At 42.7% G+C, this 14,050-nt stretch overlaps 1 pseudogene across 1 annotated transcript; it reads left to right on the forward strand.

Moving 5' to 3' along the window:
- The first annotated feature begins 7,470 nt into the window (after positions 1-7,470).
- Positions 7,471-8,016, forward strand: LOC309539088 (small ribosomal subunit protein uS11 pseudogene; annotated as a pseudogene). The gene has a single exon. The product of its transcript is annotated as a small ribosomal subunit protein uS11 pseudogene (transcript).
- Positions 8,017-14,050: the final 6,034 nt, after the last annotated feature.

Raw genomic sequence — 14,050 nt, forward strand, 5'->3', positions numbered from 1 at the left:
GAGGCGGGCTCCGCTCCGCGATTGGAGAGCGGGAGCGAAGGCTCGGCGACGATTGGCTGCCTGGCGCCCGGAGGGCGGGAGAGAGCGCGCGGGTGACGTCTTCGGTTGGGGATTGGCCTTCTCGCCCTTGGTTGAAGGATGGGCCGGCGAACCGTTGAGGGGCGGGGGCGCGCGCGCGGGTCGGAGGGAGCGGTCGTGAGGGAAGGAAACGGCCGCTGGTCGTACGGTCTTCTTTTTCTCCTGCTCGCTGTTGGCTCTGTTTCCCGCCTGCGCAGCTGCGTGGACAAAGCGACCGCGGCCCGCCCTGCTAAATTATTATTATTATTATTATCATCATCATAATTATTAATAATGGTATTTGTATAATGCCACCCTCCACCCGAAGATTACAGGGCGTAAAAAAAAAAAGACATAAAGGGAACGCAGATTACCTCACAAAAGCAATAAAAAGCCAGTAACACACGCACAACACGTTTAAAAGGGAATAGAAACCCTGTTACTCAGGTGCAGAATTGGGCCCTGGTAATCACTTCAGCCTGAAACTGATTCTCTTGTTCACTCATGTAGTAAAAACAACAACAACAACATCATAGGTTGCTACCTATGTCAGAGGTGCATGAGGTGGCAGCAAGCCCTTGAAAAAGCTGCTTTGCCTCTGAGTCAGCACCCAAGGTCTCCATCCAGGTCTCCATGTGCCTTCTTGGGAGGCCATGTCACCAAGTAATGATGGGTCATTAACAGCCGGCCCATACATGAGGCCGGATGAGGCATCTGCCTCGGGCGGCAGGATCCGCTGGGCCAGCAGATCCTGATGTAGGTCTTTGCTACCACATGAATTCTTTTTCCTGCACTGCCCCCTGCCATTCACCTGCGAAGTGGTCCTGGTTAAACATAAATAGCAGGCAGAACTTCCTCTAACTAGGGCTTTACTTCATATCCGAAATAAACGGGGGGAAGGACGCGTGTAAACAACGATGAGCGGGTGATAACCTTGGCACACCCATGACTAAACCTGCACAGAAAACTACCTATCTCCGTCACTCCTCCCTGGCAATAAGTTTATTAAATCTGTATGCTGCCCTTTGTCCAAAGATCACAGGGCGCTTCGGAACATAAAAATACAAAACGAGACGAAATACATGATAAAACAGAAACAAACCAATAACCCGCCTGTCCCCCGCCGCTGCCGCCAAAACACAAACACTATTGAAAGACCAGAGATTGTTTAATTGGCTCAAGAGCTAGTTATAGAGGAATATTTTTGCTTAGCACCTAAATAAATAAAAATCCGCAGTTATTTGTTTATTTATATATTTATTTATTTATTTATTTATTCCATGATTCCCATAAATGATTGCCTATAGGGCAGGCCCTGTGAGTTGCACAATCCTCTTTCATATACAGGGTGAGTCCTTTAAAAGAGGCCCCGTGGATACAGAATACACATGTTCCACGGGACCCCTTTTAAAAGACTCACCCTGTATATTGTTGTTGTTGTTGGCTAGTCGTGTCCGACTCTTCGTGACCCCATGGACCAGAGCATGCCAGGCCCTCCGGTCTTCCACTGCCTCCCGCAGTTTGGTCAGACTCATGTTTGTAGCTTCGAGAACACCGTCCAACCATCTCGTCCTCTGTCGTCCCCTTCTCCTTGTGCCATCCATCTTTCCCAACATCAGGGTCTTTTCCAGGGAGTCTTCTCTTCTCATGAGGTGGCCAAAGTATTGGAGTCTCAGCTTCACGATCTGTCCTTCCAGTGAGCACTCAGGGCTGATCTCCTTAAGAATGGATAGGTTTGATCTTCTTGCAGTCCATGGGACTCTCAAGAGTCTCCTCCAGCACCATAATTCAAAAGCATCAATTCTTCGGCGATCAGCCTTCTTGATGGTCCAGCTCTCACTTCCATACATCACTACTGGGAAAACCATGGCTTTAACTATACGGACCTTTGTTGATAAGGTGATGTCTCTGCTTTTTAAGATGCTGTCTAGGTTTGCCATCACCTTTATCCCAAGGAGCAGGTGTCTTTTAATTTCGTGACTGCTGTCACCGTTTGCAGTAATCATGGAGCCCAAGAAAGTAAAATCTCTCACTGCCTCCATTTCTTCCCCTTCTATTTGCCAGGAGGTGATGGGCCCAGTGGCCATGATCTTCGTTTTTTTGATGTTGAGCTTCAGACCATATTTTGCGCTCTCCTCTTTCACCCTCATTAAAAGGTTCTTTAATTCCTCCTCATTTTCTGCCATCAAGGTTGTGTCATCTGCATATCTGAGGTTGTTGATATTTCTTCCGTAAATCTTAATTCCGGCTTGGGATTCATCCAGCCCAGCTTTTCGCATGATGAATTCTGCATATACGTTAAATAAGCAGGGAGACAATATACAGCCTTCCGTACTCCTTTCCCAATTTTGAACCAATCAGTTTTTCCATATCCAGTTCTAACTGTAGCTCCTTGTCCCACATAGAGATTTCTCAGGAGACAGATGAGGTGATCAGGCACTCCCATTTCTTTAAGAACTTGCCATAGTTTGCTGTGGTCAACACAGTCAAAGGCTTTTGCATAGTCAATGTAGCAGAAGTAGATGTCTTTCTGGAACTCTAGCTTTTTCCATAATCCAGCGCATGTTTGCAATTTGGTCTCTGGTTCCTCTGCCCCTTCGAAATCCAGCTTGCACTTCTGGGAGTTATCGATCCACATACTGCTTAAGCCTGCCTTGTAGAATTTTAAGCATAACCTTGCTAGCGTGTGAAATGAGTGCAATTGTGCGGCTGGATACTGTCCTATCAGAGATGCCTAAAGAAGATAAAATTATCCTCCTGGTGATTTTAATGCAAGAGTTGGGCGATATTTCAATCTGTGGCCTGGGACTATTGGGAAAGAAGGAATTGGCAACAGCAACCAGAACGAAATCTTACTTTTGACGATATGTGCAGTTCACAACTTTGTTATTACCAACACACTCTTTCAACAGAAAAATAAATTTAAAACTTCATGGAGGCATTCTCGGTCAAGCCATTGGCACCTCTTAGACTATCTTCTTGTCCGTGCTAAAGATCGCTATGATGTGCTCCTTACCAGAGCTATGACTAGTGCTGACGACTGCTGGACAGATCACCAACTAATACGCTCCACAATGGCTATCAAGATCATACTTCAATGCAGACTTCAAACACCAGGACTGGTTTGATGAGAATTACAGTGAGATTGAACGCATGATTGACAAGAACAGGAAGGCCTTTCAGATGTGGTAAAGAGTTAGAAACTGTGCCACTAAGAAAAAAACCCTATGCCAACGCTAAGGCTGAGGTTCAAAGAAGCAGAGAACTAAAAAAACACATGGTGGACAAAAAAAGCTCAAGAGATCCAGCACTTAGCCGACACTCATGATGCACAGAGTTTCTTTAAAGCCACAAAGACAATCTACGGGCCAATAAATCAGAGCATATGCCTCCTACACTCAGCATACGGTACTACACTTCTGAAAGATAAAGAAACTATTGCAATGCACTGGAAAGAACATTACTAACATCTTCTTAAGCCCAACTCCTCCGTAGCTGCTGAGGTCCTCTCACAAATTCCGCAAAACCAAGTTAGAGATGAGCTTGCAGTATCTCCAAATCTGGGAGAGCTGTGTACAAATGAAAAAGCCAGCGGACCTGATGGGATACCTGCCAATGTCTTAAAAGTGGGTGGAATTGAACTTACACAACAACTTCACAAGCTCATTAAAAAAATCTGGGAGAGAGAAGAGATCCCAGCAGACTTTAGGGATGCCAAAATTATTAATCTCTTTTAAAAAGGTGACAGAACTGATTGCAGAAAATTATTTGCGGCTGGCAAAATTCTTGTAAGGATCTTAGCAAACCGTCTCTTAACAATATCCAAGGTGACCCTTCCTGAATCCCAAAATGTTTTTTTGCCTTCTAGGGAGACAGTAGACATGATTTTTACTGCTCAAAATCTTAAAGATAAATGCAGAGAGCAAAACCAACCCCTGTATATGGCGTTTATTGATCTGACTAAGACTTTCAGCACTGTAAATCATAATGTCCTGTGGACTGTCCTTCTAAAAATTGGCTGCCCAGATAAATTTGTGAACATCAATCGGCTCCTCCATGATAATATGACAGCAACAATCGCAGATAACAATGGCTATCAAAGTGAACCATTCACAGTGGGATCAGGTGTTAAACAGGTGTTATTGGTGTTATTGCCCCAACGCTATTCATTATTTTCATTGCCATTATCCTATACTTTCTCGAAGGGAAACTCCCCACCCGAGTAGAAATCACATATCAAACACATGGAAAGCTCTTTAATCTGAGCAGGCTGAAAGCAAAGAGTAAGGTTACCATAATTTCCATCATAGAGCTTCAGTATGCTGATGACAATGTAGTGTGTGCACACTCAGAGGATGACCTCCAAACCATCCTAAATATCTTTGCAGAAGCTTACAAAGCTTACGAAGCTCAACATCCAAAAAACCAAAGTGCTGCACCAACAAGTACAAAATAACCCCTCTGCAGCACCACAAATCCAATGCAATGGTGTAACGTTGGAAAATGTCAATCACTTCTCCTACCTGGGCATTTATCTTTCCACAAGGGCCAAAATTGATGCCGAAATCCAGCATCGCCTGAGCTTTGCAAGTGCGGCTTTCTCCCAATTGAAGTGCAGTGTTTGAGAACCGAGACATTCACAGGAAAACCAAAATGCTTGTTTATAAAGCTATTATAATACCAATCTTACCATATGCTTGTGAAACATGGGCCACTTATAAACACCACCTCCAACTCCTCAAAAGATTCCATCAACGGTGTCTCTGAAAATCTTTACACATCACTTGGGAAGACAGGCGAACTAATACCAGTACAGTGGTGCCCCGCAAGACGAAATTAATTCGTTCCGCAATTTTTGTCGTCTAGCGAATTTTTCGTCTTGCGAAGCACGAAATCCCATAGGAATGCATTGGAAATCAATTAATGCGTTCCTATGGTCAAAAAAATTCCAAACAAAGCCAAATTTGGTACAACAACAGTTTATTAACTGCTCTTTAAAGTCACACATACTGTAAAGAGCAGTTCAAAAATTTAAGGGAAAATAAATTAACTTTATAAACAAAACATGTCTTTGTTTTTAGTCAAAGAAAAAAAGTCGCGAGACGTTTTCGTCTTGCGAAGCAAGCCCATAGGGGAAATTCGTCTTGCGAGGCAAATCGCGAACGGAAAAAACTTTCGTCTAGCGAGTTTTTTGTATTGCGAGGCATTCGTCTTGCGGGGCACCACTGTATACTGGAAGAAGCAAAGATCACCAGTGTTGAAGCAATGATTCTTCTTTTTTAAAAAAATTATTTTTATTCAATTTCCAATATAAAATTTTAACATACATTTTCAATATCATCACAAACACAAATTTTGACTTTCTTCGACTCATCCGCAAATCTTCCGTTATCAAATCTTCTATCCGCAATTCTAAATTTAACATTGCCTTCTGTTTTAAATAAACTTACTCCCTTGTTCCCCTTTTTACAGTGTTTCTAATATTATTTCTTCACAAAGCTTCCTGTAAACCCACAAACGTTGTTTGCTCATGACATATGCTTTTCATATAATCCACAAATTTACTCCAGTCCTTGGTAAACTTGTGATCTCGTTGGTTTCGGACTCTTCCTGTTAATTTATCCATTTCTGCGCAGTCCATTAATTTCATTCTCCATTCTTCTATCGATGGTAATTCTTCCTGCTTCCATTTTTGGGCCAGTAATATTCTTGCTGCAGTTACTGCATATAAAAATAGTTTATGATCCTTTCTATTTACTTCATTTCCAACCATTCCTAACAAAAAAGCTTCTGGTTTTTTAACAAATGTATATTTCAACATTTTTTCCAGTTCATTATAAATCCCTTCCCAGAAGACTCTCACCTTTTTACACTCCCACCACATATGATAAAATGTTCCCTCTTTTTCTTTACAGTTCCAACACTTGTTACATACTTTATACATTTTTGCTAATTTTACTGGAGTGATATACCATCTATAAACCATCTTCATCATATTCTCTTTTAATGCAGTACAAGCTGTAAATTTTATCCTTTCGTTCCACAATTTATTCCACTCATCTAATTGTATATTATACCCTGGCCCAATGAATCATAACCGATTTTACCTCTTCATCTTTCATATACCATTCTAGCAATAGTTGATACATTTTAGACAAATTTTTAAATTCATTGCTCAATATCTCACTTTGAAACTTTGATTATTTTTCCGAAAAACCTCTCTCCTTTATCTCCTTTTTAAACATTTCATTAATCTGATATTAATGCAACCAATCATTTACATATTCTTTAACTTCCTCATATGGCTTTAATTTCCATTTCCCTTCTTCTTTAATAATCATATCCCCATATCTTATCCACTCCCCTCTCATATTGACTTTTTTTCACACTCATCACTTCTAATGGAGACAACCAATGCGGTATTTTTGATTCTAATAGGTTTTTATACCTATCCCACACTTCCAACAGAGATCTTCGAATGATGTGATTTTCAAAACCTTTATGTACTTTTTTCTTATCATACCATAAATAAGCGTGCCAGCCAAATCTATTATCAAATCCCTCCAAATCCAACAATTCCTTATTCTCTAATTTCATCCACTTCTTCAACCAACAGAGGCAAGATGCTTCATAATATAATTTCAGGTCCGACAGGGCGAAGCCTCCTCTTTCTTTCGCATCTGTTAACAATTTAAATTGTATTCTTGGCTTCTTTCCCTGCCATATATACCTTGAAATTGTTTTTTGCCATTCCTTAAATATCATTGCCCCTTTGATTACCGGGATTGTCTGAAATAAAAATAACAATTTCAGCAAAACACTCATCTTTACCGTCGAGATTCTTCCCCAAAAAGATAGTTTCATCCTTCCTCACACCTCTAGATCTCTTTTAATTCCATTCCACATTGGTATATAATTATTTTGAAATAATTCAATATTTTTGGGGGTCACCCAAATTCCCAAATATTTAACTCTTTTCATCACCTCTATCTCTGTCTGTTGTTGCATTCTATTCATCATATCTTGGTCCATATTTTTAGCAATCATTTTAGTTTTCTTCCTTTCAGAATAAATCCTGCTATTTGTCAAAATTGTTCTATTTCCTCCAGTACCTCCTTGAAAATTTTTACCGGTTCTTCTACTATTAATACCAGATCATCAGCAAAGGCTTTAACCTTATATTCATTTCGACCATTCCATTTCCATTTGGTGCATAGATCCCGACTATTATTAATTTTTCTCCTTGCCATGTGATCTGGATTGCTATAATTCTTCCTTCTTCATCTTTAAATATTTGCCGAGCTTCTATTTTATTTTTTATGTACATTACTACCCCTCTCTTCTTACTTTTGTCTGATGAGATAAATTCATTTCCTAATCTTTTGTTGATTAAATTTTTTCTGTGTTGCTTTTCCGGTGTTGGTTGCTGCCTGTGGAGACGTGCGAAAATGGCACCTTATAAGGGCAAGGAAAAGAAGGAAGAACAAGTTATCAGTCTGGGACCACAGGTGGCTGAAGGAGAGAATGTGTTTGGAGTCTGCCACATCTTCGCTTCCTTCAATGACACTTTTGTCCATGTAACTGACCTGTCTGGCAAGGAAACAATCTGCCAAGTAACTGGTGGCATGAAAGTGAAGGCTGACAGGGACGAGTCTTCTCCTTATGCTGCTATGCTGGCTGCCCAGGATGTAGCTCAGAGATGCAAGGAGCTGGGAATCACTGCCCTTCACATCAAGTTGCGGGCCACAGGTGGAAATAGAACAAAGACTCCTGGTCCTGAAGCCCAGTCAGCCCTCAGAGGTGTGGCTCAATCTGGCATGATGATAGGGCGCATTGAGGATGTCACCCCTATCCTTTAAGACAGCACTCGCAGAAAGGGCGGTCGCCGTAGTCGCCATCTGTAAACAGTAGCTGTTATCTTTCATCATTAAAGCTTTCCAATTAAAAAAAAAAAAACAATTCTGTGTTTCCTTGCCACATGTGTTTCTTGTAAACAAATAATGTCCAAATTCTTCTTTTTTAAATATTGTCCAATTTTATTGCTTTTATTTTTTTTCGTTCATCCCATTTTATCCTCTTTTAAATTTTTATATTATTAAAGTCTATAATCTTCTTCTTCCTCCTCTTCCTCTTCTTCTTCACTTTTTCCAGCCTCCCCTTCTTCTCCTTCTGGTTCCCCTATTCCAACTGCTGCTCCAACTTCTGCTCCTCCCGCTTCTGCTCCCCTCATCTCCCCCTCCACTCTCTCCAACTCCTTGTACCTTCTAAAAAATTTCAGAGTTTCCTCAGGACTTGTATACTTATGTTTCTTTCCTTTATAAAAAAAGGAAATCCCCTCCTGGAATTCCCATTTAAATTCAATCTGATTCTTCCTCAATATTTGCACCATTTGTTTAAATGGATCTCTTCGTTTCAACAAACGAAGAAGAGAAGAAGAGGAGTTTGGATTTTATATCCCGCCTTTCACTCCCCTTCAGGAGTCTCAAAGCGGCTAACATTCTCCTTTCCCTTCCTCCCCCACAACAAACACTCTGTGAGGTGAGTGGGGCTGAGAGACTTCAAAGAAGTGTGACTGGCCCAAGGTCACCCAGCAGCTGCATGTGGAGGAGTGGAGACGCGAACCTGGTTCCCCAGATTACGAGACTACCGCTCTTAACCACTACACCACACTGGCTCTCAAACGAATTGGGATGTCTTTGAATATAATTATGTAACTTCCCCCAATGCTCAGTCTCTTTTCTCTATTCTTCTGCAAAATCATATTTCTCATTTCTCTGTCTTTAAAAATTACCAATCTCCTGGGAATTTCTTTGCTTTGGTGGTTCTAGTCTTTATTTGAAATGCATTTTGTACCATTTTTGCAACTTCTTCTGTTGGAACCTCTAACCATTGTGCAATCTCCGAAATCAGTTTCTCCCTAATATTTTCCCCTTGAACCTCTGGCACCGCCTCCATCTCAGATTAACTTCTCTTTGCCTTAATTCATTCATGGCAAGTGCATCCAAAACCGCTTCCTGTGTTTTATTAATTTCTGACATCCCCCCTTTAATTTTTTCTTCTTCCTTTTTCACCTCTCTCACTTCTAATTTAGTTCTTTTCATCCCTTCTTCCAAACTTTGTGTCCTTTTTGAAACCTCTCTAATTTGTCCCTTTAATTCATTTAGTCTTATCCACTTTTTTATCCCTCTGTTCTAATTTTGCCTCAATATTTTTCTCACTTTGTTTTATATCCTTTTTAAGTTCAGCCAGCATTTTTGCTATATCTCCTTTCAGTTCTGTCTCCTGCTTTGAAAACCTTCTGTCCCCTGGTGTCGCACCCTCACTTGCCTTTTTTTGTGTATAAGACATTTTTAATACCAGTATCTATTCACTTAAGTTCTGATAAATCAACACTTTACCAAGAAGTTCAAAGTTTACCCTATTAAAATCTTCTTGCCACTTGGTTGGCTATTCCATCAAATGATTATACAATGATTCTTCAACATCAACTTCGTTGGACTGGTCATGTTGTGCGGATGCCTGATTATCATCTTCCAAAGCAACTACTCTATTCTGAACTTAAAAATGGAAAGCGTAATGCTGGTGATCAACGAAAGAGGTTTAAAGACTGTCTCAAGGCAATTTTTTAAAAATGTAGTATAAACAATTGGGAAACACTTGTCTGTGACACTCCAATTGGAGAACAACCTTTACCAAAGGTATCATGGGTTTTGAAGACACTCGAACTCAGGACGAAAGGGAGAAACGTGCTAAGAGGAAGGCACGCTTGGCAAATCCACACCGTGATCAACTCCTGTCCAGAAACCAATGTCCCCACTGTGGAAAGATGTGTGGGTCCAGAATTTGCCTCCATGGTCACTTACGGACTCATTGTTAAAACCGTGTTTATGGAAGACAATCTTACTCTGCTACGAGTGATCACCAAAGAAGAAGATCAGATCTCTCCCCACCTGAAATCTTCATTTCCAGCAATGGACAGCTCCATCTTTTCAGTATGCTACCTAACAAACATTGGAATATTTGGTGAAGCTTCATAGAATCAGAGTTGGAAGGGAACCCCAAGGGGTCATCTGGTTCAACCCCCTGCAAAACAGGAATCTCAACTAGATCCTACATAGCTTCTTTTGTTATGCAAGAAAAACTATCCTCATATCTGTTGTAGTCATCAGGAAAGAGGGCACATGTGTTTGGAAGATTCTGCAATTAGCTTTAATTAAACATGGATATGATAGTCACGGTGACGCGGGTGGTGCTGTGGGTAAAACCTCAGTGCCTAGGGACCCGGGTGGCGCTGTGGGTAAAACCTCAGTGCCTAGGACTTGCTGATCGCATGGTCGGCGGTTCGAATGCCCGTGGTGGGGTGAGCTCCCATCGTTCGGTCCCAGCTCCTGCCCACCTAGCTGTTTGAAAGCACCCTTAAGTGCAAGTAGATAAATAGGTACTGCTTTATAGCGGGAAGCTAAACGGCGTTTCTGTGTGCGGTGCTGGTGCAGGCTCGCCAGCTGCAGCTTCATCACGCTGGCCACGTGACCTGGAAGTGCCTTCGGATGGCGCCGGCTCACAGCCTCTTGAGCGAGATGAGCACGCAACCCTAGAGTCGGACACGACTGGCCCGTACGGGCAGGGGTACCTTTACCTTTACCTATGATAACCACAAGAGGCACTTGCAAGATAGTAAAACTTGTGAAAGAAAAACCATAAAAATAGGGCAGTGAGCTGCAACACCCACTTCCCCGTACACAAACACACCCACACTCCCATATGCTTATATCATTATATTCTGAAGGATTTTAATTGTAAACGGCTGTAGGATCCAATTTCGCCTGACAAATGAAAAATGAAAAAAGATGTCCAACAAAATTTGACACACCCACTCCTTCAAGCCGCTGAGTGGGGGTGTTTTTCTTTCAGCGACTGGACCTGAATCTGACCTTTAAAAAAATCACCTGGCTATTTTGAACCACAATTAGTATTTATTTGTTTAAATATTTATAGGTAAAGGTAAAAGGGCCCCTGACCATTGGGTCCAGTCGTGACCGACTCTGGGGTTGCGGCGCTCATCTCGCTTTATTGGCCAGTGTGGTGTAGTGGTTAAGAGCGGTAGTCACGTAATCTGGGGAACCGGGTTCGCGTCTCCGCTCCTCCACATGCAGCTGCTGGGTGACCTTGGGCCAGTCACACTTATTTGAAGTCTCTCAGCCCCACTCACCTCACAGAGTGTTTGTTGTGGGGGAGGAAGGGAAAGGAGATTGTTAGCCGCTTTGAGACTCCTGAAGGGGAGTGAAAGGCGGGATATCAAATTCAAACTCCTCTTCTTCTTCCTCCGGTGGCCAGCATGACTAAGCCGCTTCTGGCGAACCAGAGCAGCGCACAGAAATGCCGTTTACCTTCCCGCCAGAGTGGTACCTATTTATCTACTTGCACTTTGACGTGCTTTCAAACTGCTAGGTTGGCAGGAGCAGGGACCGAGCAACGGGAGCTCACCCTGTCATGGGGATTCAAACCGCCGACCTTCTGATCGGCAAGTCCTAGGCTGTGTGGTTTAACCCACAGCGCCACCCCCGTCCCATGTTTAAATATTTATAGGCCACACTAATAAGCATATTGCCAGCAAGACAGTAGTAGACACCTGTGCCACTCTGGCTTTGATTAGCACTTGGTGCAAAGTTTGGTTAAACTAGGGCTAGGAGAATGTGACTTGTGTCAAATAGCTGCAAAGTAGTGGAAGGGAGGAATTTGAAATGGAGCAGTGTGGTGGGGGTGTGTGTGGCTTTCTCAAACCCTTTCCATCTCCTCTGAGCTCCAAAAGTGAAGTTGAGGCAAGATGGGGATATGCTGAGCATTCACATCTACTCTACCATTGCTTGGCATGGACCACATTCCAAGATTCAGGTCATTGCTAGTCATGTTTAATACAACCCTGATTCCAAATAGCCCGAGCAAGCAAATCCTATCCATTGTTCTGGCAAGCCAAACAAAAAATGGGTTGTCTCTCCTTCCTGTAAAGCTAAGGATGCAATTACTATGCTCACTTTTCAGGGAAAAGGGCCCAGTTAGATATCACCTGGCACAAAGGAAGCCATGGGAAGCTGCAAGTTTGAGTAAATGAAGAGTAAGAGGGTGTTGCTGCTTAACCCTTTCCCCTGTAGACAATTTGCTGCTGCGAAACCTCTCCCAGCTGTTTTTCCCACCCAGTTAAATCATATTATAGGCTATTTTTTTTAAAAAAAAGGTAAATATGAGACTCCCATATGTGGTAATACCAAATTAATGAAAATATATTGGTACCTTGGGTTACAAATGCTTCGGGTTACAAACTCCGCTAACCCGGAAGTAGTACCTCGGGTTGAGAACTTTTCCCCAGGATGAGAATGGAAATCATGTGGTGGCGGCAGCTGGAGGCCCCATTAGTAAAAGCGCGCCTCAGGTTAAGAACGGTTTCGGGTTAAGAACGGGCCTCTGGAATGAATTAAGTTCGTAACCCAAGGTACCACTGTATTGGTGAAAGTAGCAAATATCAAAGAAATAATTGTCATTATTGATAACTATAATTCCTTCCCCCAAAGCTCCCCTCCAATATAAAGGTAAAGGTACCCCGACCATTGGGACGCGGGTGGCGCTGTGGGTTAAACCACAGAGCCTAGAACTTGCCGAACAGAAGGTCGGCGGTTCAAATCCCCGTGACGGGGTGAGCTCCCGTTGCTCGGTCCTTGCTCCTGCCAACCCAGCAGTTCGAAAGCACGTCAAAGTGCAAGTAGATAAATAGGGACCGTTCCAGCGGGAAGGTAAACGGTGTTTCTGTGCGCTGCTCTGGTTTGCCAGAAGCAGCTTAGTCATGCTGGCCACATGACCCGGAAGCTGTCTGCAGACAAACGCTGGCTCCCTTGGCCTATAGAGCGAGATGAGCATGCAACCCCAGAGTCGGGCACGACTGGACCTAATGGTCAGGGGGCCCTTTAGCTTTAGCTTTACCCCGACCATTAGGTCCAGTTGCGGACGACTCTGGGGTTGCAGCGGGGGCGCTCACCCCGTCACGGGGATTTGAACCACCGACCTTCTGATTGGCAAGCCCTAGGCTCTGTGGTTTAGACCACAGCTCCACCCACGTCCCTCCCCTCCAATATACTTTTCAGGTAATACTTTATCTGGAACTGTGATGTTCCTCCTTGAAAGATGGAATAGTCAAATTACTTTTAAAACATGGTGATAATGGCAGCAAATCAGTTCACCACCTTAAATTGAAGGAATTAATACTATTCTAATACTGCTTAATCTCCGTAACAGGGTGAGCTCCCGTTGTTCGGTCTCAGCTCCTGCCCACCTAGCAGTTCGAAAGCACGTCAAGTGCAAGTAGATAAATAGGTATTGCTCCGGCGGGAAGGTAAACAGCGTTTCCATGTGCTGCTCTGGTTAGCTAGAAGCGGCTTAGTCATGCTGGCCACATGACCCAGAAGCTGTCTGCGGACAAAAGTCGGCTCCCTCGGCCTATAGAGTGAGATGAGTGCCACAACCCCAGAGTCGTCCGCGACTGGACCTAAGGGCCAGGGGTACCTTTACCTTTAATACTGCAGGTGTAAGAAGATTTTGGATTTCATTCTCCGTAAACCATCTTTTGGGAATTACCTAACTAAAATGTTGCAGAAATTGGTAATTGCTGCAAAACCCCTAACAAATAGTTATTCAAGCAAATGGAATCAGAACATGAACATTATTTTATTTTGGATTTTAAACCATTACAGAAGAGCTTTGACTCATGACCTACGGTCTCCATGATATAAGTGCCAAATGTTCTAAGAGTGCACACATCATAACATGAACACAAGGTGAAGCTCAACATGTCAAAATCAAGTCTCAAATCCACTTGATTTTGAAAGCAGATATAATGCAGCAGGCAGTATAAGCAAGCGGTAAGAAAGTAGGTATGGAAAATGCTGGGTCTACACAATGCATATGACAGTAAAGAGTTCAGTGCTCTGAAAAATGTTTGTCAATA

This window comes from Podarcis vaucheri (genome assembly GCF_965113315.1).
Source record: "Podarcis vaucheri genome assembly, chromosome: 8".
Taxonomy (NCBI): Eukaryota; Metazoa; Chordata; class Lepidosauria; order Squamata; family Lacertidae; genus Podarcis; species Podarcis vaucheri.